A 26,586-nucleotide genomic window follows, 5' to 3' on the forward strand; every position below is an offset into this window, starting at 1 on the left:
ATCCTGTTTTTAAAATAAACAAAATAAGCAAGCAAGCAAATAAATAAAACCTCCTATAACTGCATCCATAAATTATGTGTATTCCTAGATTTTAATTTTGCAAATTTTTTTTTCTAAAGTACTTAATACTCTAGGATTGTTTTTTGAATAGATATATAAATTGTTATTTATATTTTAGAAGAATTAATAATTTCTTTTTTTATTTACCTTTTAATTTTTTACAGACTGTGTTTTCATTCATTGTTCACAAATGGGGTACATCATTTCGTTTCTATGTTTGTACACAATGTAGATTCATACCATTCGTGTAATCATACATGTACATAGGGTAATGATGTTTGTCTCATTGCACCATTTCTTATATTCCTCTCCCTTTAATTTCCTTCAACATAATCTAAAGTTCCCCCATTCTTCTCTCACTCCCTGCCCCATTATATATCAATTTCCACTTATCAGGGAAAATATTTGATCTTTGTTTTTTTTGGGTTCAGTTTATTTCACTTAGCATGATATTCTCCAATTTCATCCATTTATTTGCAAATGCGATAATATTATTATTCTTTATGGATGAATAATATTCCATTGTGTATATATGCCAGAGTTTCTTTATCCATTCATCTGTTGAAGGGCATCTAGGTTGTTCCACAATCTAGCTACTGTGAACTGAGCTGCTATAAACATTGATGTGGCTGTTACTGTGGTATGCTGATTTTAAGTCCTTTGGGAATAAACCGAGGAGTGGGATAACTGGGTCAAAAGATGGGTCCATTCCAAGTTTTCTGAGGATTCTCCACACTACTTTCCAGAGTGGCTGCACCAATTTGCAACTCCACCAGCAATGTAAAAGTGTGCCTATTTCCCCACATCCAAGCCAACATCTATTATTATTTGTGTTCTTGATAATAGCCATTCTAATTGGAGTAAGATGAAATCTTAGTGTTGTTTTAATTTGCATTTCTCTAATTGCTAGAGATGTTGAGCACTTTTCCATATATTTATTAATTGTCTGTGTGTCTTCTGTAAAGTGTCCAGTTCCTTGGCCCATTTATTGATTGGGTTCTTTGTATTTTTGGTGTAAAGTTTTGTAAGTTCTTTATAAATTTTGGAGATAAGTGCTCTATCTGAGTGTGTGGAAAAGATTTTCTCCCACTCTGTAGGCTCTCTCTTCATGTTCTTGATTGTATCCTTTGCTGAGAAAAAGCTTTGTGGTTTGAATCCATCCCATTTATTGATTCTTGCTTTGATTTCTTGTGCTATGGGATTCTTGTTGAGGAAGTCTGGTCCTAAGCCAATATGATGAAGATTCGGGTCTACTTTGTCTTCTATTAGGTGCAGATTCTCTGGTCTAATTTCTATGTCCTTGATCCATTTTCAGTTGAATTTTGTGCAAAGTGAGAGATAGAAGTTTAATTTCATTTTACTGCATATGGATTTCCAGTTTTGCCAGCACCATTTGTTGAACAGGTTATCTTTTCTCCATTGTATGTTTTTGGCTCCTTTGTCTAGTATGAGGGGACTGTATTTATGTGGTTTTGTCTCTGTGTCTTCTATTCTGTACATAGACTGGAAGATTGGATTAAAAAGAAGGACCCAACAATATGCTGCCTTCAAGAGACTCATCTCATAGAAAAAGACATCCAAAGACTAAAAGTGAAAGGATGGGGAAAAACACCATGCACATGGACCCAGTAAAAAAGCAGGGGTCTCCCTCCTCAAATCAGATAAAGTGGACTTCAAACCTAAGTTAGTCAGAAGGGATAAAGAAGGACATTTCATACTGCTTGAGGGAAACCTTACAGCAAGATATAATAATTTTAAATATTTATGCCCCAAACAATGGAGCAATTATGTATATCAAACAAACCCTTCTCCATTTTAAGAATCAAATAGACCAAAACACATTAATAGTGGGGGATTTTAACACACCGCTCTCACCACTGGATAGATCCTCCAAACAAAACTGAACAAAGAAATTATAGAAATAAATAATATAATCAATGATATAGACTTAATGGATATTTAGAGTATCTCCTCTGTCATGGAATGAATATACTTTCTTCTCAGCAGCTCATGGATTCTTCTCCAAAACAGAATAATTTCTAAAGCTACTTCTTTTATGCATCTAAGGAAAATGTGCCCATTGCCCATGAATAATCTCACAGTAAATAAGCCAAATTAACACTATATATATGATTGGAACTTTTCATCTCTTTGCTGCATATTATTTTCTCATCTCTTTTATTACCAAACAGAATTATTCAGAGACAACTTTTCTCCTTGCATTTGTAACCAGCTCATTCTTTTTGTCTTAGTCACTTAAAAGAGTTGTTTCCCAGGAATATGACCTACGGTTCTGTTGTTTTATCAGCAAAAGTCTCACTTTTTGCAACCACATACAACTCGTGTTGTCAATATTTCTATTTTCCTTATATGGACAAATATTTTGTCTCAATCATGGTCTCCCTCTGAAGTTTCTAATACTTGAAGCTCTTCAATGGAAATACCCAAGGACTTATCTCTATGAATCTGGCACTGAATGAGTTATCTTTCTCTCAATTGTCTTTTTCCTCCACTGCTCTTTTTTCATATTAGATAATTTTCTTAGTTTTCCACATGACATTTTCTTTAGTTTTGAAGAAACGGAATATATATAAATAGAAATGCCCCCCTTATCGATGAGAAATAGAGTCCTACACATATATGTGATAAAGTTTAATTTATAATTAGACACAATAACAGATTAGAACTCAGAGGCACTCAACATTGAGTCACATTCCCAGCCCTATTTTGAATTTAATTTAGAGAAAATGTCTCACTGAGTTGCTTAATACCTCAAGGAGGCTGAGGTTGTCTTTGAACTCTCAATCCTCCTGTTTCAGCCTCCTGAGCATCTGGGATTACAGGTGTATGCCACCTTACCCAGCATTATTCTTTGATTTTTTTAATCTAATATTTTTAGACTGCAGTAAACCTTGGGCAACTTTGAAATCTCACAAACTATAAATAAGTGGGTAATTCTGCAAATAGTTATACTTTTACCTTTGACCCCTGATTATTAGGAATATCTGCCTGGTGTCAGCTTGAATCCTACTGGTATGTTGTTCAGAAAAGAGGTACTTGATAAGAGAGAAGAAAGCAGGAGGCACCATATAGATTTAAACAAGCAACTACAGAAAATTTCTTGTCAGAAGATCAATGCAGAGATCTAAAGGTGAGACGAAGAGTAAAGATTGAAATCTTGTGTGTGCTTGGTTCAGGAGAAAGTTTTGAAGACTTTATAGAAAGAAAAAAACAGATTTTATCTGTATCTATTTAGCTATACTGAAATGGAAAAAAAGATTATATTGAAAGTATTTTGTGTTTATATGAAACAGTAAGTAGTTAAAATGTCTTTCAGATGCTCCCTGTATGTGGGACTGATTGGCATTCCTTTGAATGTTATATTGGCTCTGACTAGACTGTAGATAGCTAGGCTTTCTTGGGATTTTGAGCATTTGACTCAAATTTCTACAGGATTTCTATCAAAGTATTTCTTCCTTAATGTTAGAATTTTCATCTTTATCTTTTCTCCAGTGACTTTCATATTTGCCCTTTAATATTTGTTGAGTAAAAAGTAAATATGTGATTATAGACATTAACTATTATATTTTCCTCAAATCTTACCTCTATCTTTTAATTTGACATATATTTCAGTGTCTGCATATTTCTTCCTAAATTGTGAATTCATCCAACTTCTGTTCTTTTACAAATTCCTTTCCATGTACATCAGCAGATAGTTCTCATGAGTGACTTTGATTTGCCCATCTTCTCTAAATGTAGTTTCTCTTTTCAAAAATGTAAATTCCTTCTCTCCGTTTAATTCTTTGTTTTTAGAAGGTAAAAAGTAAAACAAAGGAAGAAATATTCAATGAACTCAAGTGGTCCAGAATACTCAACTAGAATCTGAGATGTCTTGTTTGCCTCTGCTTTCCTCTTGGACCCTGGAGATTTTCCTAGTGGGTGAGTTCAATCATGAAAGTGGTGAAAACATTTGAGGCATGATTACACTTACAAGAGCTTTGTAACTAGTTTAAAGATTACTGACTTGAAGAAGTGACTCACTTAATTTCAAAGCAGGACTGAAAATAGCCTCTTTAAATTTCTGAGGTACATAAATAACACAGTGATACTCAATCATGCTTAAAATAAGTGGCTACCGTGCTCCTTTACTAAGAACAAGAAACTTGAGAAGGAACATCAACTCACTTCCATTTAATGAACTCTGGGTTTTTGACCCAGTAATCTAATTCTAACAGCAGACATAACATCAAATTTAGGTTATTGTGGAAAAATGGGGAGTTCTGCCATGTCAGCATGGATGAGGGAAAGGATTTCTGTGGGAGGGTGGTGCCAGCTATCAATTAATCACTGAGAAACTTATCTAATCAAATAAACACAAAAGCCAATAATCTTTTCAAATGGAAGTGGGTGTGATGGATTGTGTCATGCCAAGATGTGGCCTCAAAATAAAATGGAGGAGCCTACCTTCACCTTTATTTATAGTCCCATGAGTAAAGGGGCCCCAATATGGAGGGGCTTCTTCTGTGAGGAACAGGATGTGGTGGAGTTAGGGAAGCTATTCGCTTAGAGAATTAGCATTTCCTCAGATGGTAAGCCAGCTCTGTACAGGACCTCCTACCCCTGCAATTTGAAACAGTCTCACAGGACTACCAGTTCCTGGGAGGCAGACTTCTGTATCCCTTGGTTCAACCAAACCTGATTGTGCTAAACATGGATGGCTTCCCAGTCTGTCCCTCTAGGACTTAATCTCTTTCAAATTTTCTTGAATGTTACCCATGCAAACAAATTCATTTCTAGTACAGATGTGATGGGAACACACAAGTGAGGCAAAAGTGTCATGAAGCCTTACAGGTACTATGATCCCTCTATTCTATATTTAAAATAATATCATTAATAGTAGCTCAATAAGTAGCTTTCACTACTGAACTTATTTCACATTTGATTAAAGCATCATGAACTACATTTTGAATAACATTCATGTGGAGGACTTTCAATTAATTGGTTTAAACAATATTTGGAATGGAGAAGCAAAAGGGTAGGGCTAGTATAGTCTAGAACAGTTTCTACAGGATGGTTTTACTTGAATGCTACATATTTGCATATTTTAAAATGCACTCTTAATGTACTTTAAAATAACCAAATTTTAAGTTGGGAATTCTTCCTTTAAATAATCATCATCACCAGTAGAACAAGTATATGCTTGTAAAATGTTTTATATTTTCTGTGTTAAAGATTTCCAAACTATATCTTGTTTTTACATTTCCCAGTAGTGTCTGACTTTATGAACTACATGTTTATCTTTAAAACAAGATAACATTTGATAGAACCAGATCTAGTTTTAAATCCTTTTAACAAGATGATACTGAAAAAAGTCTTTTTTACCTTCATTACCAAGCTTTAACAAGTATCATTGAATAATTTTTCCTTTAACTTCTTTCAAGGTGAGATAGTAATGTTGAGACTTGAAGTAATTGAAAAAGTATTCCTCTTTTTTGTGGAAACTATGGGTCAGTGAAATATGCTTTGGAGCATAGCATTACATTCATTCTTAGGTGTTAAGGATAGGCCATCTAACATTCCTGCCCTTTGTATCAAAATATTATTTTTTATTTATTTAAATTTTTACAGACTGCATTTTGATTCATTGTACACAAATGGGGTACTTCTTTTCATTTCTATGGTTGCGCAGTGTGTAGATTCATACCATTTCTATAATCATACATGTACATAGGATAATGATGTCTTTCTCATTCTACCATTTTTCATACCCCCCTCACTCTCATTTCCCTCTAGGTAATCTAAAGTTCCTCCATTCTTCCCTTACCCCCTACTACCCCCTACCCCCAAAAGCCCCAGGGACACTTTCCCACTGAGCCATATCCCAAGACCTATGTATTTTTCTAATTTTGAAACAGGACAAGGTCTCATGAAGTTTCTAATGCTGGCCTTGAAGTTGTGATCCTCCTGTCTCAGTCTCCAGAGTCACTGGTATTACAGGCATGCACCATCGGCAATATTTTTCTTTTTAATTCTTTTAGCTATCATAAGGGTCCCATTCATAGATCTCATTAATGTTCTGTGACCAACAATTTTGTTTTCATTGATTTTCATTAAGTGTTAATTCCTATATGTTGTTTGCTCAGCTATTTTCTTTTAGATTTAGTCAGTCCTTAAAATATATTTAGGATTTTTCCTAGTGAGGAAATCAACTGGTAATTTTGATAAAGTTAAAATATCTATGTGAACCTGAGACACATTGTTTTTGGCTATTACTTATTATAAACAATCCCTGAAGTTTAGTGGGTTATATCAATAATATTCATTATTTTGTTCATAAATATATAATTCTGGTAAGATGCAATAAGAAAAGCTTGTTTCTATCTGAAGCCATATGCTAGAGTGACTCATTTTGGCTGACAGATCTATTTCATACTATACTTACTGATCTGACTGTCAAATTGATGCTGGCTGTCAATTTGGCACTCAGCTGGGGCCGTTAGTTGGAAGCTTCAGTTTCTCTCTAAGTGAGTCTCTCCATGGAGCTGCATGGCTTTGTGTTCCCAACATTGCAGCTGGGTTCCAGTAGAGTATGCTAGGGAAGCCAGGCAGAACCCGCAAGGCTTCTTATGACCTACCGTTAGCAGCCCCAGAAAAATTACTTCTGACAAATTGTATTGGTAAAGCAAGTCATCAGTTAGAGAGGAATTAGACTTCACTTATCGATGAAAGGATCTTTAATTTAATACTCATATCGATATGATCAACATCTAATTCTTAGCCAGTTCTTACGTATTTTCAGGTCTAGGTTCTAAATCTACAGTTCTTTTTCCTCCTTTTCTGATTTTGCTTTTCTTCCTCTTCTATCTCTGCAGTGCACTTAGAGATCTTGTATTGATTTATAGCTCCCCTGAACTCTTTTTTTGTGTTTCTTTAAATTTTTCCACTTACAGAAAAAGACCTTGGCTCTACACTCATGACTTTGTTCCTCCCTAACATTCCATAATTTTTTTTTTCACTCTAGAGAAGGAGGGAAGCTGATACACCATTTTGACTTACAGCCAAAGTTATTTGGCATCTCTCAAACAATGTGTTTTCTGCATCTGGATCATCTTTCAGTCTTTGTCCTTGTAGGTCATAATTTTTAAATTCCTGTTTATATAATTTATATGGTGTCTCAAATGGAAGGCATTATTTATTGTTAAATTAATTTATTATCTATACATAAAAACTAAAACTGGTACATACTAATTGGATAACTGTGGTGTTTTCCTACATAGATACATTGTGTAATGTTTTAATCAGGTCAAACATATCTATCTCCTCATTTATCATTTTTATGGTAAAACTTTTTACCATTTACATTTTCACTAACACATATTAATTATATGTATTAATGTGATTTACTGTGGTATTTCCATATGCGTATATGGCATGCATTGATCATATCCATCCACCCCTCTTCTACCCTACGGTCCCCTTCCCTGTGGCACCATCCCAGTGCCTAGCAATCAAGTCACTTTCAGGTCAACTTTTCATAATTTAATGTACTGTTATTATATTTTTAATCTCTGCATTTGAGAGAAAACATGTGATACTTCTCTTTCTGTGTCTGACTCATTCATTCCCTCTTAAAATAATGACCTCTAGTTCCATCTAGTGATTTGATGCAAATCACACTATTTATTTTTTTTTTGTGGCTGAATAATGAAGTCAGCATACAAAAGAGAGAACCTGCATGCTGGTGTTTATTGTGGTATGATTCAATAGGTAAGATATCAGATTAGCCTAGATGCCCATCAACAGATCAATGATAAGAACATTCAAAATCCTTTTGCCTAGGTTTTTGAAATATACATTATTGTTAATCTGCAATCACCCTACTGTATAAAAGCCCAACAGAACGTCTTGCTTCTACTGTAACTTAGTATCCATTAAGAAAGTGAAGAATTTCCTTGTCTCTCCTTCCCCCATTTCCTCCATAGTTTCTGGTAACCACTATTTATTCTCAACGTACATGAGATCAATATTTTTAGATTTCGAATATGAGTAAGATTATGTGGTACCTGTTTTCAGTGCCTGACTTACTTTACTTAGCATAATGCTCTCCAGTTCCATTCATGTTATGGCAAATGACAGGTTTTTTCTTTTTTCTTTTTATGGCTGAATGATATTTAATAGTATATATGTACCACATTTTCTTTATCCATTCTTCAGTTGATGGATACTTAGATTGCTTCCATTTCTTGACTGTTGTGAATAGTGCTGAAATATCCTATGAGGGTATAGGTGACTTGACATACTGACGTAATTTCCTTTGGATGTATGCCCAGTAGTTGGAGTGCTACATTCTATGGTAGTTCGTTTTTAATTTTTTGAGAAACTTCCATATTATTTTCCATAATGACTGTACTAATTTGCATTCTCATTAAGAACATGTATAGATACCCTTTTCTCCACATCCTTTCAACACTATTATTAGTCTTAAAATTTCCATTCTAACTGAGGTGAGGTGATATCTATTGTGTATATTTGCATTTCCCTGATGATTAGCGATGTTGAGTATTTTAAAAAATATATCATTTGACTATTGGTATGTATTCATTTTTTGTCCATATTTTTATTTGAGCATCATAGTTATACATGATAGTGGGATTCATTGTTGTAGATTTTCTTTTTAGAAATGTCTATTTAGATTTATTTACCATTTTTCAATTGAGTTTGGTTATTTTGGGTTTTTTTTGTTTGTTTGTTTTGTTTGTTTGCTGGTTGGTTGGTTTGCTTATTTTTGCTGTTTTGGTGCCTTGTTCTGGAAATCACTCTCTTGTTAGATGTAAAACTTGCAAACAGTGTCTTCTATTCTGTAGATTTGTTCTTCACTCTGTTGATTCTTTTACTGTGCAGAAGCTTTACATTTTAATGTAATCACATCTGTCAGTTTCTACTTTGGGTTTCTGTGACTTGAGATCTTCTCTAAATATCTTTTCACATTGCAATGTTCTAAGGATTTCTCCTGATTTCTTCTAGAAGTTTCATAGGTTTGGTCTCACATTTGTCTTCTATTCATTTTGAGATGATCTTCTGTAACTGCTAAGATATAAGGAGGTCTATTTCATTCCTTCACATAGAAATATCTGATTTTCTCAGCACCATTTATTGAAAATATTCTCCATTCTCCAATGTTTGTTCTTTGAATCTTTGTGAAATATGGTTATAGAGGCATTGGTTTGCTTCTAGATTTTGTATCATATTCCATTGGTCTATATTTGTGCAAATATCTTGTTGGTTTTTTTACTACAACTTTGTAATATATTTTGAAGTCAGGTAATATAGGGCCTCCCGCTTTATTCTTTTTATTCAAGATGTCTTTGGGTATTGGAGGATGTCTGTGGTTTCATAAAAATTTTAGGATTTATTTTTAGGAATTGCACTGAATTTGTAGATCACCTTGGGTAATAAGGATATTTAACAATATTATTTCTTCCAATTCATGAACACAGGTTGTCTTTATCCTTGAACCTTTCATTCACTCTATGTATTTTGATTGGAGAACTTAATTCATTTACATTCAAAATAATTATTTTTTAAATGGGGTGTAAAATTTTAAAAATTTTCTATAAGTTTTCTGTATTGCCTAACTGGACCATATCAATGTAATTAGCATTTTAAGGAGACTTTTTTTTTTTTTTTTTTTTTCAGTGCTGGGGATTTGAACTCAGGGCCTTGGGCTTGCGAGGCAAACACTCTACTGACTGAGCTATATCCCCAGCCCTGTAATTAGCATTTTAAAATCACTTTGTAGTCTTCATACAAAAGGAGTAAATTATTTTTTGTATCAGGCTTGCAATATTAGAGCATTCTGAATTTGTCTGTATAAATACTGATTAGTAAGTTCTACACTTTTCCATAGTTTCTTCTTAATGCATTAGTATCTATTTATTTCAGTTTGGAGAACTCCCTTAGTATTTCTTATAGGGCAGGTCTGGTGGAGATTTATTCTCTTAACTTTTATTGGCCTGGAAATGTATTTATTTTGTCTTAATTTCCAAAGGATATCTTTGCTGGAAACAGTATTCATGATTAGACGGTTTTTCTTTCAGTCCTGTGAACATTTCATGCTATTTTCTCCTGACCTGGAAGTTTTCTTCTCTCCTCCAATTTGAGTTCCAATATGTGCTATTTGTTTCTATCCACTTATATTCTTGAGAATCTTTATATCTTCCACCATTAAAAGCTTGATTATAGGATGTCCTTGGGTAGACTTGCTTGGGTTAAATTTGAGTGGTGATCTTTGATCTTCCTGTACTTTATTTCTTTCCTTCTGTAGTTTTGGGACATTTTATGGTATTAATTCTTTGAATAAGCTTTTTACCACTTTGACATTCTCAAGTCCCTCCCAAATTCTAATAACATAAGTCTTTGTTCTTTTAATACTACCACAAAGTTTCTGTAAGTTTTCTGTATTCCTCCTCTTTTTTTCTCTTCTGTGTATTTGCACATAACCAATCTTTGAGCTCAGTAATTCATTCTTCTGTTTGATCTACCTGCTATTGAATGTTATTTAATTTTGCTGAGTATATATTATACTGCATCTTTAATTTTGCTGAATGTATTTTTCAGCCCAAGGATCTGTGTTTGATATTTTAAATTGCTTCCATCTCACCACTAAGTTTCTGTGTTAGACTATTGAAATATTTCTGCATGTTTTCTTCAAGCTCATTGAATTTTTAAAATAGCAGTTTTTAAATTCTCTATCAGTTTTCCTATATGAGTACTACTTGGTCATTCTCTTTCTGGTACTTTATTTTTAGTATTCAGAGAGGCCATTGTTTCCTGAAAGCCTTTGATGCTTTTTGGCATCAACATTGTGTAGGCACTGAAGAACTAAGTGTTCATTCCAATCTTCCTTCCTGTCTTAGTTTGTGCCTTTTATTCCATAAATTCTAAGCAGCCTCCTTATTTTCTCTGAGCCTGTAGTCTCTTCCACTACTTTAGAACTGGTTGTCACCTAGGTCAAGGTTTTCTAGCAGTCTGCAAGTTGGTATGTTGTCACTTAACATTATAGAGTGATCCAAAATGAGGCTTGACTCAAATTCAAAGTTAGTGTGTTGATCAGAATAAAACACAGCATTACCTACCAGTCTACCCCAGGACCTTAATAGGTCCAGATGCCCCATCCAGTCACAGGCCTGTGTTCAGAGACTGCAGGGTTCTGCCTGTTCCTGGGAAGAATCACCATTAATGTACCATATCCAGGTTTCTATGCCCAGTCCATGGCCATGGATTCGACCAAGATACATTGCATTTTGTGCCCACAGTTTGCCAAGACAAATATAGCACTCGAGAAAGACCAAGGCCCATGATGCTGTGAACTTCCTTCCTATTGCTAAGTTGGAATTATGGCCCAAGGCTGCTGTGACAAATCACAACTGATGCAAGCTAGAACAGAAGTCTGATAGAATGGGGTATCATATCTTTTTCTGGAAATTGGGCTATTTCATTGTTCACTTCTCCAGGAAAACCTGGGTACGGGGGTTGCTAGAATCTACCCAATGTTAATGTTTACCAGTCTAGCATTAAGTCTCGAGCTTACTATCCTGTCCTATCCTCAGCGAATGGGGTCTTGGCCTAGACTAAGTTGTCCAAGGTTGGGGTAGTGTTGGTGCTGGCAGTCCCTTGGCAAACTAGGTTGATGCCAACAGGAGCACTAACTGAATCTCATAGTCACAAGCATCTGGGAAGCATCAGTGGTGCACTGAGTCACATGCAACAATTGGCAATTATACAAGTTAAATTTGAGTCCACTTCACTGGATGCAGTTCTCTGCCTTATTCTGGGGAAGTTCTAGAGTATCATTTGTGCATGCTGGTTTGTTGATAGCTATTAACAAACCAGAACTTGGAGTTGGGATGGTGGAAATAGTTCCTTGGTCATATAGGTTGAGGTTAAGTTAGGTCACACCTGAGTCTCACCGATAGAGCCACATGTATGGTCTCATGAGGAGGAAGTGTATGCTCTAGGTCAGGTCCACTCCAAAGCTGGCAATAATTCAGGCTGAAACTTGAGTTTGTTTCACTGGCACCCAGGTCTCTGCCTGATGCTAGAGAACTTCCAGAAGCTCTATCTATGAATTCTGGCCAGCATACAGTACCTGTGGTCTCTAATAAGTGCTAGGTCTCACATTGGTAGCCCTGGCTGTAGCTCCACAACAAAGGTTTTTCTGACTCTTTTGACCTGCTAACCAGTGGGTGGAGTCTTGCTCCTTTCTTTGCTATAGAAGGTTGGGGGAAAGGGGTGTTAGATATTGTCTCTGCTGCCTGTCTAGCATAGTTCTGGTGGCTCGTTTCATGGCTATTGTTCTTGTGGTAAAGGTCCTTTCTTGTCTTCAATGCATCTTTTCATTTTGCTATACTAATAGCAGGCATGATGATCCCTCGCTTGGTTTCCTTAGCACCTGTGAAGGAACTTTGTTGTGTGCTTATTCTGTTCAACTTGTGTCGCTGGAGAGAGAATCTCTGGAGAATCTTACTCAGATATTATCTTGCTTTGCCTTCTGGAAAGGATTTTAACTTTGTGATACAGGACTAAATTTAATATGGACTACAACAACCCTTACAAATGTGGAAGATGCTATCATGGTGTCAACAATCCTACAAAAATGCAAAAAAAAAAAAACCAAAACAAAACAAGTCAAACCAAAAAACTTAAATGTAATAAGGCAAAGAAGTAGAGTCATGCAGGAATCAATAGTTGATTATCTTTTGCTAACCAGATTTTCTCCTTCCTGAGTATTTCTATGTTAGACATTTCTCCTGAAATGTTCTCAAAGTCTCATAGGTTGAAGGCCTGGTCCTGGCTGATGGTGGAGGGAGGGAGTGGAGTCTAGTTGGAGGAAGTAGGTTACTGGGGTCAAGACTTTGAGGAGTATATTGAAACCTGTTTCTTCCTTGCTCTCTTTCTCTCTCTCCTTCCCAGTTGCCATGAGGTGAGCAGTTTTTCCCCCATCCCCTTGCCATGATGTACTTACTTCCTCACCATAGGCCCAGAAGCAATGTAGTAAAGTGACAATGGACTGAAACCTGTGAAACCATAAGTTAAAATGAGTATTTGTGTTATAGTGAAGAAAGCTGACTACCAATCAAATTATCCAAGACATATTTTTTTTCTTTATTTTTAGCAGGGAATGTTATTTCCTTTTCAATTTCTCATAATTAATCTGTTGTCTGAAACAGTGGACTCCTACATATTTTATATTGTGTCTTCCTAAGTTTTGATGCTAAATTTGGATGCATTAAATCCTGATTACTCAGTCTGTTTTCATTGATAATGGGAAGAAAAAATATGAATTTATATTTATGCTAACATTTTCCATTAAAAATGGATCCTTATTTCTTATTAGTAAATCATATACAAAATGATTTTAATGCATGACTCAAATGGAATTGCAAATGTATTTTGAGGACAGGGTGAGTTTTCCACAATACAGGGGGATTGACAGTGATAAACACCCAGTTGTTTGATTTGTGCTTACATGTATTTTGATTTCATGTGTCCAATTAAGTGATTTTAAGTTTGCCTTCTAATTATCATCAGAAAGCATAGAAGATATTTAAAGTGGCTACTATAAAGAAGCAGCAAGTTGAATCTGAAGAGTTGAAAAAATGAACAAAACTAGCATTTTACCTAGAAGTATTTGTAAACACAGTCTCTATGTTGTTAATACATATTTTAAGAAGACAATGAAGGTGTGCCATGCCTTAGGAAATGTTCAGGGCCTTCCTGACCCAAACCGGCACCTCTCCTATAAGCTGTTGTAGTTGACCAACCCCTGCTGCCTGGAAGCCATATGCAATGAAAAGGTGATCAGAAATGCAGTATGTGAGAAGAGATTCAATAGGACTCACTGATGTGTACTTCATGGGCACTAGAGAAATACAGAGGAGGGCACTGTGGCCCATATCAAGAAGAGATTAACAGGAATTACCCCCCATTTGACCCTGCACCGTAGGGAGGAACTTCAGTGTCTATGTGACACGTGAAACCAAAGGCCTCATCTATTTCTACATGGAATGAATTTTCTGTTTACATCTTGTTAAAAGCAGATACTGTGCCCCACACCCATCAATCCATCCAAAAACAATGGTTACAGCCTAAATTCCAAGTTCTAGAAGTCCAAAATCTTCAGTCTTGTCAGGAAAGCACTTCAATCTTTGAAACTTTCTGTACTAGTTTGTTATGGTTATAAAACAGTTAACAAAACAACGTACATGTGTATTTATTTTCTGTTTCATACTTCTCTGCCCCGTATTTTGTTCACTCAATCCATTTCTTTAAAATATAAATCTGTTGGCAATGTAAAAATAAAGAAGAAAAAGTAAAAAGAGAATGAGATCTGACAGAAAATTAGCCAAGAAATGCAATTATCAAGATTTATTTCATATAGTTTACAACCATAAACTTTGCTTTATGTGTTTCCTTATCACAGAATTTTATCTGATGTTAGCATCATACATATTTTTATATTAAAAAAGAAGGGAAGGGAGAAGGAATGGAAATAGGAAAGATAAAATAATGAATTGGATATTACTTTCCTATATGCATATTTGAGTACACAACTAATGTAATTCCACAACAGGTACATCCAGAAGAATGGGAACTTATACTCCATATTTGTATAATATGTCAAATACTTCCCACTGACACGTATAACTATTGTAAGAATAAAAAAATAATTTAAAAATATTTACCACATTTATTACATTGATTTCAAATTTATATGTGTGCATATTTTATGATGTACATCATAGTTGTATTTATTGACTTTAATATGTATAAATGCATAAACTTTATTGTACAAACTTATATGTATTTCCCATCCATTTGCTTTGAGTTTAAACTTATTTTCTATTAGTCTATTAATGACATATTATTTATTTTAATATAATAATTTTATATAAGTCAATAAATGTATATACCTTGTATATATAAAGATTATTTATTAATGTAGTTAAAAATTTAGACCATCCAATAGTTGGCCTCTAATTCTGTGAAATACTCTTTATGATTATTAGTGGTCTAAATCTATTCTATGAATATAATACTAGGACTCACATTACAGAAAGCAATCTGTTGTGTCCAGATAAACAAAATAAGTTTTCTTTCATTCATGGTTTTCTTCCAGTTAAATTTTTAATCTTTTATGTACTTAACTGCATCATAACACTTGAATGATCAATGAACTCTACCTTCTCATTGCCCCTAATTATTACTTCATTGTACTTTAATTTCTTCTTAATTTCTATAACAGAAAGTATGCTCTGAAAGTCTGTGTTTATATTGTTGTAAGCATTCTTGATCTTCTGAACCAGGTTACAATTCCTGAAATTAGAAAGTGTTTTTAAAGGTATGCAAAAGCTTATCTGAGAAAAAAGCAGAACAAGAAAGAAGCTAAGTGAGGAGAAAAGTGGTCAAAACTTAAAGGGAAAAGTGTTCTTAACATGTGATCACACATCTCAAATACAGGGTACAAAATATGTTGTAAACTAGAAAGTAACCCATTGAACTTCACACACACTTAAATTCAGTTTTAGAATCTTTTTTTTTAAATTGTAATTAAAAATCATAAATTTACATAGGGCAATCTTGTTTGATTCATTCTGTTATTTTTTTCCCTTCCCCTCCCACCCCTCCCACCCTTCTTTTCCCTCTATACAGTCCTTCCTTCCTCCATTCTTACCACCCTCCTAATCCCTAACCCTAACCCTAACCCTAACGCTAACCCCTCCTACCCCCCCTTATATGTTCTCATCCGCTTATCAGCGAGATCATTCGTCCTTTAGTTTTTTGAGATTGGCTTATCTCACTTAGCATGATATCCTCCAATTTCATCCATTTGCCTGCAAATGCCATAATTTTATCATTCTTCATGGCAGAGTAATATTCCATTGTATATATATGGCACAGTTTCTTTATCCATTCATCAACTGAAGGACATCTAGGTTGGTTCCACAATCTGGCTATAGTGAATTGAGCAGCTATGAACATTGATGTGGCTGTATCTCTGTAGTATGCTGATTTTAAGTCCTTTGGATATAGGCCAAGGAGTGGGATAGCTGGGTCAAATGGTGGTTCCATTCCAAGCTTTCTGAGAAATCTCCACACTGCTTTCCAGAGTGGCTGCACTAATTTGCAACCCCACCAGCAATGTATGAGTGTACTTTTTTCCCCACATCCTCTCCAACACCTATCGTTGCTTGTGTTCTTGATAATCGCCATTCTAATTGGGGTGAGATGAAATCTTAGGGTAGTTTTGATTTGCATTTCTCTTATTACTAGAGATGTTGAACATTTTTCATTTATCTGTTGATTGCTTGTACATCTTCTTCTGTGAAGTGTCTGTTCATATCCTTAGCCCATTTATTGATTGGATTATTTGTATTCTTGGTGTAGAGTTTTTTGAGTTCTTTATAGATTCTGAAAATTAGTGCTCTATCTGAAGTATGAGTGGCAAAGATATTCTCCCACTCTGTAGGCTCTCTCTTCACATTATTGATAGTTTCCTTTGCTGAGAGAAAGCTTTTTAGTTTGAATCTATCCCAGTGGTTGATTCTAGCTTTTATTTCTTGTGCTTTGGGAGTCCTGTTAAGGAAGTCTGATCCTAAGCCAAAAAGTTGAAGGTTTGGACCTATTTTTTCTTCTATAAGATGCAGGGTCTCTGGTCTGATTCCGAGGTCCTTGATCCATTTTGAGTTGAGTTTTGAGTAGGGTGAGAGATTGGGATTTAATTTCATTCTGTTGCATATGGATTTCTAGTTTTCCCAGCACCATTTGTTGAAGAGGCTATCTTTTCTCCATTGCATATTTTTGGCTCCTTTGTCTAGTATGAGAAAATTGTATTTATTTGGGTTTGTGTCCGTGTCCTCTATTCTGTACCATTGATCTACCTGTCTATTTTGGTACCAATACCATGCCGTTTTTGTTACTATTGCTTTGTAATAGAGTTGAAGATCTGGTATTGCGATACCCCCTGCTTCACTCTTTCTACTGAGAATTGCTTTAGCTATTCTGGGTTTCTTATTCTTCCAGATGAATTTCATAATTGCTTGCTCTATTTCTGTAAGGTACACCATTGGAATTTTAATTGGAATTGCATTGAATCTGTATAGCATTTTTGGTAGTATGGCCATTTTGACAATATTAATTCTGCCTATCCAAGAACATGGGAGATCTTTCCATCTTCTAAGGTTATCTTTAATTTCTTTCTTTAGTGTTCTGTAGTTTTCATTGTAGAGGTCTTTCACCTCTTTTGTCAGATTGATTCCCAAGTATTTTATTTTTTTCGATGCTATTGTGAATGGGGTAGTTTTCCTAATTTCTCTTTCTGAAGATTCATCACTTATGTATAAAAATGCATTGGATTTATGAGCATTGATCTTGTAACATGCTACTTTACTGAATTCACTCCCTTCATGCTCAAAACACTAGAGAAAATTGGGGTAGTGGGAACATTCCTTAACATTTTAAAGGCCATCTACGCTAAGCCCATGGCCAATATCATTCTAAATGGTGAAAAACTGAAAGCATTCCCCCTAAAAACTGGAACAAGACAGGGATGCCCTCTTTCACCACTTCTATTCAATATCGTTCTTGAGACTCTAGCCAGAGCAATTAGACAAGCCAAAGAAATTAAAGGGATACGAATTGGAAAAGAGGAACTCAAACTATCCCTGTTCGCAGATGACATGATTATATATTTAGAGGAACCTGGAAATTCCACTAGAATCATTTAAGAAAACTACATCTTTTTCAGACTACATACCACCATTTTTTCCTACATTTATTTCCTAAATTAAGATATGCTTGGTAACTGCACAGATGTAAGTTGTCTAAATAAATAAGAATAAAATTTCTTAGTGTACTCTCTTTTTTTCTTTCTTAAATCAACTTCATTGGAAGTCAAGTTCACTATACCACAATATGATGAAAATAACTTGAACTTTTCAGATTATTTTGTAGTGTTTTAGTTAGTATCATTATTAAGGTTCATTATAACACAAGTGAATTTCCTTGTGTATCATTGTTCTTCATTTCTTTAATTCATTTTGCTGTTATCTCTTTCATTATGATTTCATTTTTACTTCTCTTTTCATGGCTTCCTTTCTTTAAGGAAACTTATGTCAAATCTTGAAAAATTCTGTTTCCAGTCAAAGTAGATGTTTCAGGGAAGATAACAATATTATTATTTGATCATTATTGAAAACATACTTATCTACTTACCTAACTGAGCATTTCACAAGGACTATCTCCTTTAATCCTTGTCTCTTTCATTCCTGTATCTGAAACAGTGCCTGAAAATCTTGTGTGCTGGTTGTAGAAGGTTATAAGGTAAAAAAGTAATGGAGAAAGGAAAGTATAATAGGAAATAAAGAAATGTGAAAAATGGTGGGTATTGAACTGTTTTCTATCATTGGAAAAATTGAAGTTCATTGCCATGAGAGATGTTATGAGGAATTCTACAGAATGTACATTAGAATAGTCTGCTCAAAAGGAAGAGAAGAGAAAGCATGCTAGTGGTGTATTATCAAACAGCACATGTATACTCACTCTGTCACACTTCTCTTTGCCTTGGAGAAAGACTCGAGTCTGCCAAAATGGGAAGCTTGTTGTGTCCAGGGAGCTGTCCATCATTGCTGTGCTGAAATCAAGTTGGCCAAAGGAGTACTTTATAACCCAAAATGTAGAGTCGAGAAAATTCTTTCCTTGAGTTAAAAAGGATAGATGTGAATTATGCAATGGGTATCAGATGTGAATTATCAAATTCAGCATTCAAAATAAACTTCATTTTGCTTCAAAACCAGAACTAAGAACATAGGCTATAAGGTATGCTGGTATTAGAAAGGATATGAAACAAGTTTTAGGAAATAATGGCTTTCCAAAGTGCTTTTGAAGTGCTATTATAGTCCAAAGTGCAGTATTCGGCATCATTTAAAGGAATTTTATAGTAATAGTTAAGAGCACACACATTGGAACCAGAATAGAGACTTCAAGTTTTACTTCATCTACATTCATCTACAAGAATGAACTAGCAGGATATTCATGGTCTATTACTCACCTTTCTTCAAATTTTTTTAACAATTATTGTAAAATAAGCTTTATAATGCTTCTTAGCTCCTAGATTTGTTGTGGTAATTCAGTGAGCTTACACAGGTAAAATACTTCAACCTGAACCAGGGGTATAGGAAGTATTATAAAGTGATAACTATTTTTAATACTATTATCATTCTAATTCTTTCCAAATTCTAATGCCTCTTTCAAGTGAGAAAGCAGTAATTTTGAAGTGTTGAGGCCAGAGAGTGAGAGTCTCAATACAGGGTATTGTGTCTTGCCGATCATGTTTTTCACACTGCCTAACGTGGTTTATGTAGCATATGATCCCTTATATACAGAAACACATGAACAAACACCCTTTTCTGAATCAATTTCCTAAGCAGTGCTCTTAATAATTGCTTTCACATAGAATCCAACTAGTAGAGCTATCTACAATGTATCTGGATTATTAAGGTGACTTGGAACTTTATGTCACTCTGAAGTTAGTTTTATGTTGTACTAATATATTCTTACTACCCTGTTAATTTAAACAAAACTACAATAAATTTCAGATTCTTTACAATGGGGTGCTAACACAACTTTCCCACATATCTACTAGTATGATTTTATTCTTTGGAAATTCCTAATCCCTTTTGGCTAAAATAGTAATATTCTATTATATACATAATACATAATATCTTTAGATAAAATATAATGTCTTTTCTGGACATTTCTAAGTTCTTTAAATCTGTTTTTATGAGTTTTATACTGGGGTTACATTTTACTGTATCAGGATCCTTATTAAGTTTTTGAAAGAACATTTTCAAATACACTTGTTTTAAGTTCACTTTAAATATTGACTGTTCATCAACACCATTGTTAGGATCCCTTTTCTTCCCTACATTGTACACTTCACCCTGCTAAGTGCTGTCTTTGTTTATCCTTTGTTTATATCCTGGAAAGGATTGCTGGAGCTGCAGTAGTGTTCATTGTTTTTCAATCTGCATATCATTTTCTGAAGTGGTGTGTTCTGTCATATTCAGATATTTACTTCCACAAGATAATTTGGAACAGGGGGAGGGGGATGATGTTGTTAGTCCTTTTGTTGTTGTTGTTGTTATGAATAGAATTGTCTGATATCCAAAATAAAAATAAATGATTGTCCCTTTGATAACATATTGATAACATATACTCCTTGGGTATCTTGATAACATATTGATAACATATACTCCTTGGGTAGCTTGACTAAACATCATCATGAACAGACTATCTTAGAAAGTTACTGTTTAACACTTCCCCTTTTGGTGTTGAGTAAACAGTATTTGGTCTGAGCAAAGACTCAATACATATATTTTAAGTAAATTACAATTAGTTCTAAGGACTTTATTTCCATATTCAGTGTGAAATAAATACTGAAGTCATATATAACAATAGGAGAATGAAAGATAAATTATAATGAAGAATTAATACTACAAAAATAGAACTAAGACATCTCAAATTGTTATAGGGAAATATATATGTGTGTTTGTGAATATATATATGTGAAAAAATCTATGAAAAAATACATACATTCTTTATATTTTTCTTTTTCTTATTATAGTACTTTGAGTATCATAAGATACATGTCCTGGCTTAAAAATATTAAAGAAGTGAATATAGAGTTAAACAGTTGCCATATAAAAATGCAGAAATTTAAAATAGTTCTTGTTTACTAATACTCATGAAACTCTGAGTGAACTGATTTGCTCTTCATGACTTGACTGACATTGGTTTTGGTAGGTAGCCCTGCTAATTTTGAAAGGAATCTACCATATATGTATCAAAAATATTTAGATTGATCTATGATTCCTTCCCTTGGGGACAACTATACTCCTCCCTATATCATCTCTAATCCTCCAAGAGGCATCTTGGACTTGTTCAATTGGCAGTGGCCAGATTCCCAGTGGAATTGTGTGAGACTTTGAGGTCCATGCTTGGAATTCCATACTCACATTACATTGGTCTTGACAAAAGTCACAAACCTAGGCCATATTCAAAAAGGAAATATACACTCTATCGATGAAATGACTTGAAATTTCATTGGAAATAAGAAGAAAGTTAAATATTCAGGTCATTTGTCTAATCAACCTAATACTATAAGTTTAAGGAAATATACTGAATTATCTATCTCATAATTTAAGCTTTGATTCTTTTCAGCAGAGAATATTAGTAATAAAACATTTAATTGCTTTGTTTGACCTTATATCTGATTTTTCATAAATTTATTATCTTATTCCTTTAACATTTTATAATTGTTGTTCTAGGATTAATTGTCCTACATTACCTATGAAAGGAATACCAAGAGCCTATTATTTAGATCTGCTGTTTTCAAAATAGTAAGAGTGTCTTGAAAATACATGCAAAAAGTATAACGTGTAAATGATAAATTTAAGGGGAAAACTTTCTAGACATTGGAAATGGCAGTTAAATTTGAATTCAGAAATATTTTCAGTGTCAAAATATGCTGTGACTCCTTGAAGAACTTGTGGATGTTTATTCTTAAAAGTAGTATTTTGTGTAATTACACAGTCTTACCCATAGTTGCAGCATAGGATTAATTTGGGGGGAGCATGGTGAGAATTATTGAGAAAATGTGAACAGATGATGGATATTCAGCATGCCTTAGTGATTTTGGAGTTTATCATGAAGGAGACGGAAATGCACCAATGAGAGGACTTGCACAGTTGTTCCAGGAAAAGGAAAGAGAATTAGCATTCATTCAGCGCTTGCCATGTTCCACTCAAATGCTTCTTGACAAATCTTAAATTTTTATTTTTCTCACAGACCTCTAAATCTGCTATTAACTGCCATTTATACAAGAGGACACTGAATCAGAGAGCTTAATTGATCTATCTAAGATCATGCCTCTTGCAAAAGTTTCTAATATTTAACACAGATTTTTGGCTCAGTATTTCTCTTTCCTCTATATTTCAGACTTGAATAAAAATGGAATTGAAAATATTGGTAATAAGATAAATTGGGAGATTATCAAAAGATCTGGATGGAATGCAGTGAAGAACCACAAGGAAAGAAAGATGAATACTTAGGCATAAAGTTTGGTTGACTATCTTTTAATATATACTATGTAACCTAGAATATTGAAACCTCTTAAAATTAATTGAAACAGTACTTGAGGAATTATTATCTGTATAATAAAGTGAAAGTAAGTTTTTAAAAATTAAGATAATTAAAACTATTTTTTCCATAATCATGGGTGAATTACATTTTATTTTGACAAATTCAATTACTGTATTCATGCTACAAGGTGGCAGTGTTATTTTCCTCCTGCATATGAGGTAGAGATATATTTCACTGTAAGTTTGGGACATTTTAATAGAAAAAAAAATGCATGTAAATGCAAAGGTATTGTTTGACATTATTTGTCAGTAAGCTATAAAATATTCATGCACAATATTTCATTTATTTTGATAATGTGAGAATGGTTTTCATACTTATTACAAATACTTATTCTGAGGTAAAATATTTTCTTCCTTCTACATACGTATTATACAACAAAAATATTTTAAGTGGGTACAACAGTACTAGCTGAAAGTGATTCAAATCAAACACATGCCGTGATACAAGGCAAACACTTTCTTTTTAATTTAAAATTGTTTTCTCATAGAATAAGTAATATTTTACCCTTGAAGGATTTTCTTTCTTTCAATTGAGGAAAGACCAGATGGGTCTCATAGGTCATTCACAGTTATGAAAGAAACAAAAAAAAATATCTCTTCAGAGGTGAGATATCCTTTATTTTTCACCAGAAAACAAATTATTTGCTTGGATGGAAACCTTTTGTATAGCAGTGTAATTGCTGATATCTGTGGGGTGTCTTGGAAAATGAGATGCTCTGTCTCAAGGAGTTATAACTTATCCTTGTGCATAAAATATGAATAAATAAACAGGAATAGACCTTGGAGTTTCTCACAGGAGTTTCTCATGAAACACAAATGAGAAATCAGAACTAAAGCCTCACATTATAACAAGTGAACATGATAAAATGATTTAGCAGTGGGATTAGGCTGATTTTTTGATACATACATGTTAAGGGATTGTTTCACATTTTAAATAAATACTATGATTCTTCCTTACACCCCAAACCAACAATAATAGTATATAAAGATAAATGTTTAATATATAAAAATTTAATTTTTAGTTGCTTCATTTTTAATTAATAATAATATTTTATGAGATCATTTATACAGTATATGGTAAATGACTTATGCATTATTTTGTTCAACAAATGCTTATAGAGTTCCTACAATAAGTCAAGCATCATTCTTAACGTTATGGATAGAACAATGAATAACAGTCAAAATGTGTTTTATCTTTGAGTTATAAATTATGTAAATATAAAAAGCACAAACAAATAAGTATATAAGAGGTCAATTTATGACAAATACTATGAAGAAAGACTCTCTGGAAAGTAAATATTTAAACAAATATTTAAGAAAGGAATGGAACAGGTATGTAGGTATCATTAAGAAGGATGCTCAAGGTAGATGGAAAAGCAAGTACAAAGGCCCTGAGAACAACATTATTTGGTACATTATTAAACATCAAAGAATTGAGTGAGACTCTATTAAAGTTATAGAAGACAAGGGAAAATAAATACTTGATATTTGGAATTTAATGAATATATTAAATAGAATGTATTCTGGACCTTATTCTTTACTCACTTTCCTTGACTAATTCTGATAAGAGATTTAATGATGATGATAGTCATGCTTGGGTTCTCTGAGTTTCAGACCTCTGTTGCCAACAGTCTACCTGAGTGTCATGGGTTGAGTTCTGTCCCCTGCAGTCCTAACCCCAGGGACTTCGGACTACCTGGAAATGGGGTCTTTACTAAGGAATTCAGGTTAAGTGAGGTCATTGAGGGCCCCATTACCCAATGTGTCTTGTGCGCGCACAAGAAGAGGAGACAAGGACACACACATATACAAAAGAGCACATGAAGACACAAAGAGGTAATGGCCACCTACAAGCCATGGAGACAGGCTTCCAGAAACGAACAACACTGCCAACATCTTCCTCTCAGACTTCTAAGACTCCAGAATCGTGAGAAAGTTACTATAAGCCATCCTGTGTGACACTGCCATGGCAGCCTTAGCAAACTGATGCACTGAGTATTCTGTCAACAGGTCAAACACAATTTTTTTAAACCAAATTCATCATCTTCCTCATCAAATCTGATTTTTCTCCAGGAACACCTCTCTCAGCCAGCACTTACTGCATGTATCTAGTTGCTCAAACCAGAAACTGTTATTCTTCTTTACTTTTCGTCTCCTTGTATTTTGTTAATGGGTTCTCTCTAAACCATGAAAGCTCTCTAATCTATCCACTTCTTTCTAGACTCATCATCCTCAACCTGGTTCAGGCCAGTTAATCTCTTACTTGAATTACTGCTGAAGTTTCCTAGGTGTTATAAACGTCCAGTACTTTGTGTGCTCCAACACAATCTCCCTGAAATACAAATGAGTTATTGCCGATTTGTTCTGACTCCCCGTTGCTTTAAGTATAAAACTACATTCTTGTCATGTCTTAAAAGCCCTTTGTGAACTTTCTCATATTTATCTCTCTAGTCTGATTTCTTTCTTCTCATAGAAAACTTTGCTATAGAAACTAAATTTGTCTTTTAAATTTCTTGAACATACCTTTCTCTCTCTCATCTTTAAATGTCTGCACAATGTTATTTAAAAGAGAAAAAAACATTTCTATCTTCTCCTGTCCCCACACCTAACCCTTCCCTGAGTTAACATCAACCAGTTCTTACTTTCTGCCTCACTGATCTGCAAAGCTTTTAATAGTGTGAAAATCCTCCCAACCTACACACTCACAAGCCTTATAGCAGTTTTATCCAACTACTCATTAATTTATTGAGCTTGGATTTCTCAATACAATGTGCTACCCTTGAGGGTAGGCATATCTTCCTAGTAAAGTACTTTCTACATTACAGATACTCTATAAGTAGTTTTGAATGCACTGGTGAAGGATTAAAGACACACTGCTCAATGTTACTCAGATTATCCTTATGTAATCTGATAAAGACTTTTATAATATCCCAATATATGCTTTTCTATTTTAACTAAATATCTTCAATTAATATGCATGCATCTCTTAAAATAGGTTAATATAAATAAAGCATTTCTGCTCACTTTTGGTTTTTAAGGTATATACAGAGATAAAGCATACTATAGTATTTGTTTTTACTCACATTTATAATAATTATATATGTATTTTGATTCATTGTACACAAATGGGGTACAACTATCAGGCCCTGTTATCTGACTGTACTTATTAACCATTATTATTATTTTGGATTACATCAAGTGGCCACGATAAAATATGTTCACTGAAAGTGCCTAATTTAACTAGATTGTCGGTATTAACAAGACCCTATTAAGTGGTTTCAGCTGTAATAGCATTTGAGTTCCATTAGGTTTTGAAGTGATTTAGAAATTCAAATTATTTTTAAAAATTAGATGTCAGGGTGGTGGATAATTAGTAAATACTAGGTTTAAGTTGCAAATTTATACTCAGTAGTGAAATTGAACAGAAACATTGGGTGGTGTTGAGCTACAAACAAAATTGAGAAACACTTTTAAAGCCACTTGTTCTTTGGCACATGCAATAAAAAGTATTTAAGCATTTAATAATATTATGTTTCTTTCAATAAGATGTAATTATGAAGACTAAACTAATGTTGTTATTTTTAAAGACAGAAAATGATAGGAATTTCATTTGTACACCCACATATGGAAGTTTCTAATTACATATACTAAATAATTTAATCACTAAATTCTTAAAACTCTCTCTAAACACAAAGAAAAAAAATAGACATGTAAATAAAATAAGACCTCTCACCTACTCTTTTAAAGTTAATAAGGCAATAGAATTTTGAATTAATATTAAGAAGAGAAAATATCTTAAGAATTTCTGAATCAATAGCAAAAAATGGAGAAAGACTGGAAATATAGTTTATTTTTTTCTTTTAATTTTTCAAAGATTGGGTAAACTTATTGGACTGATAGTATAGCCAGAACTCTTTTAAATTCTAAATATATAATAATAGAGAAAGAGGCATGATTTCCATGGGAGGATGGAATTTAATGTCAAATAGTTACATGGCAGATGTTATGAAAAAGATAAAAAATCTAAATTAACTCTTGAAGGAAATTTCAGAGGGTAAAATACCTTCCAAATCAAACTTTGGAAACAGAATTAACATGATTTCAAAACAGTACAATGGCACTTTAAGAAAACTAAAGATAAATATCCCTGTGGACACAGGGGTAATACTTTTAAATGAATATTTAACAAATCATTATTAACTTTGTTCATCCAACTGTGCAGTATATCATCAAAACATATCTCCTATTTGAGTACAACTTTGTACAC

The sequence above is a fragment of the Sciurus vulgaris genome (genome assembly GCF_902686455.1).
Source record: "Sciurus vulgaris genome assembly, chromosome: 10".
NCBI classification, from domain to species: domain Eukaryota; kingdom Metazoa; phylum Chordata; class Mammalia; order Rodentia; family Sciuridae; genus Sciurus; species Sciurus vulgaris.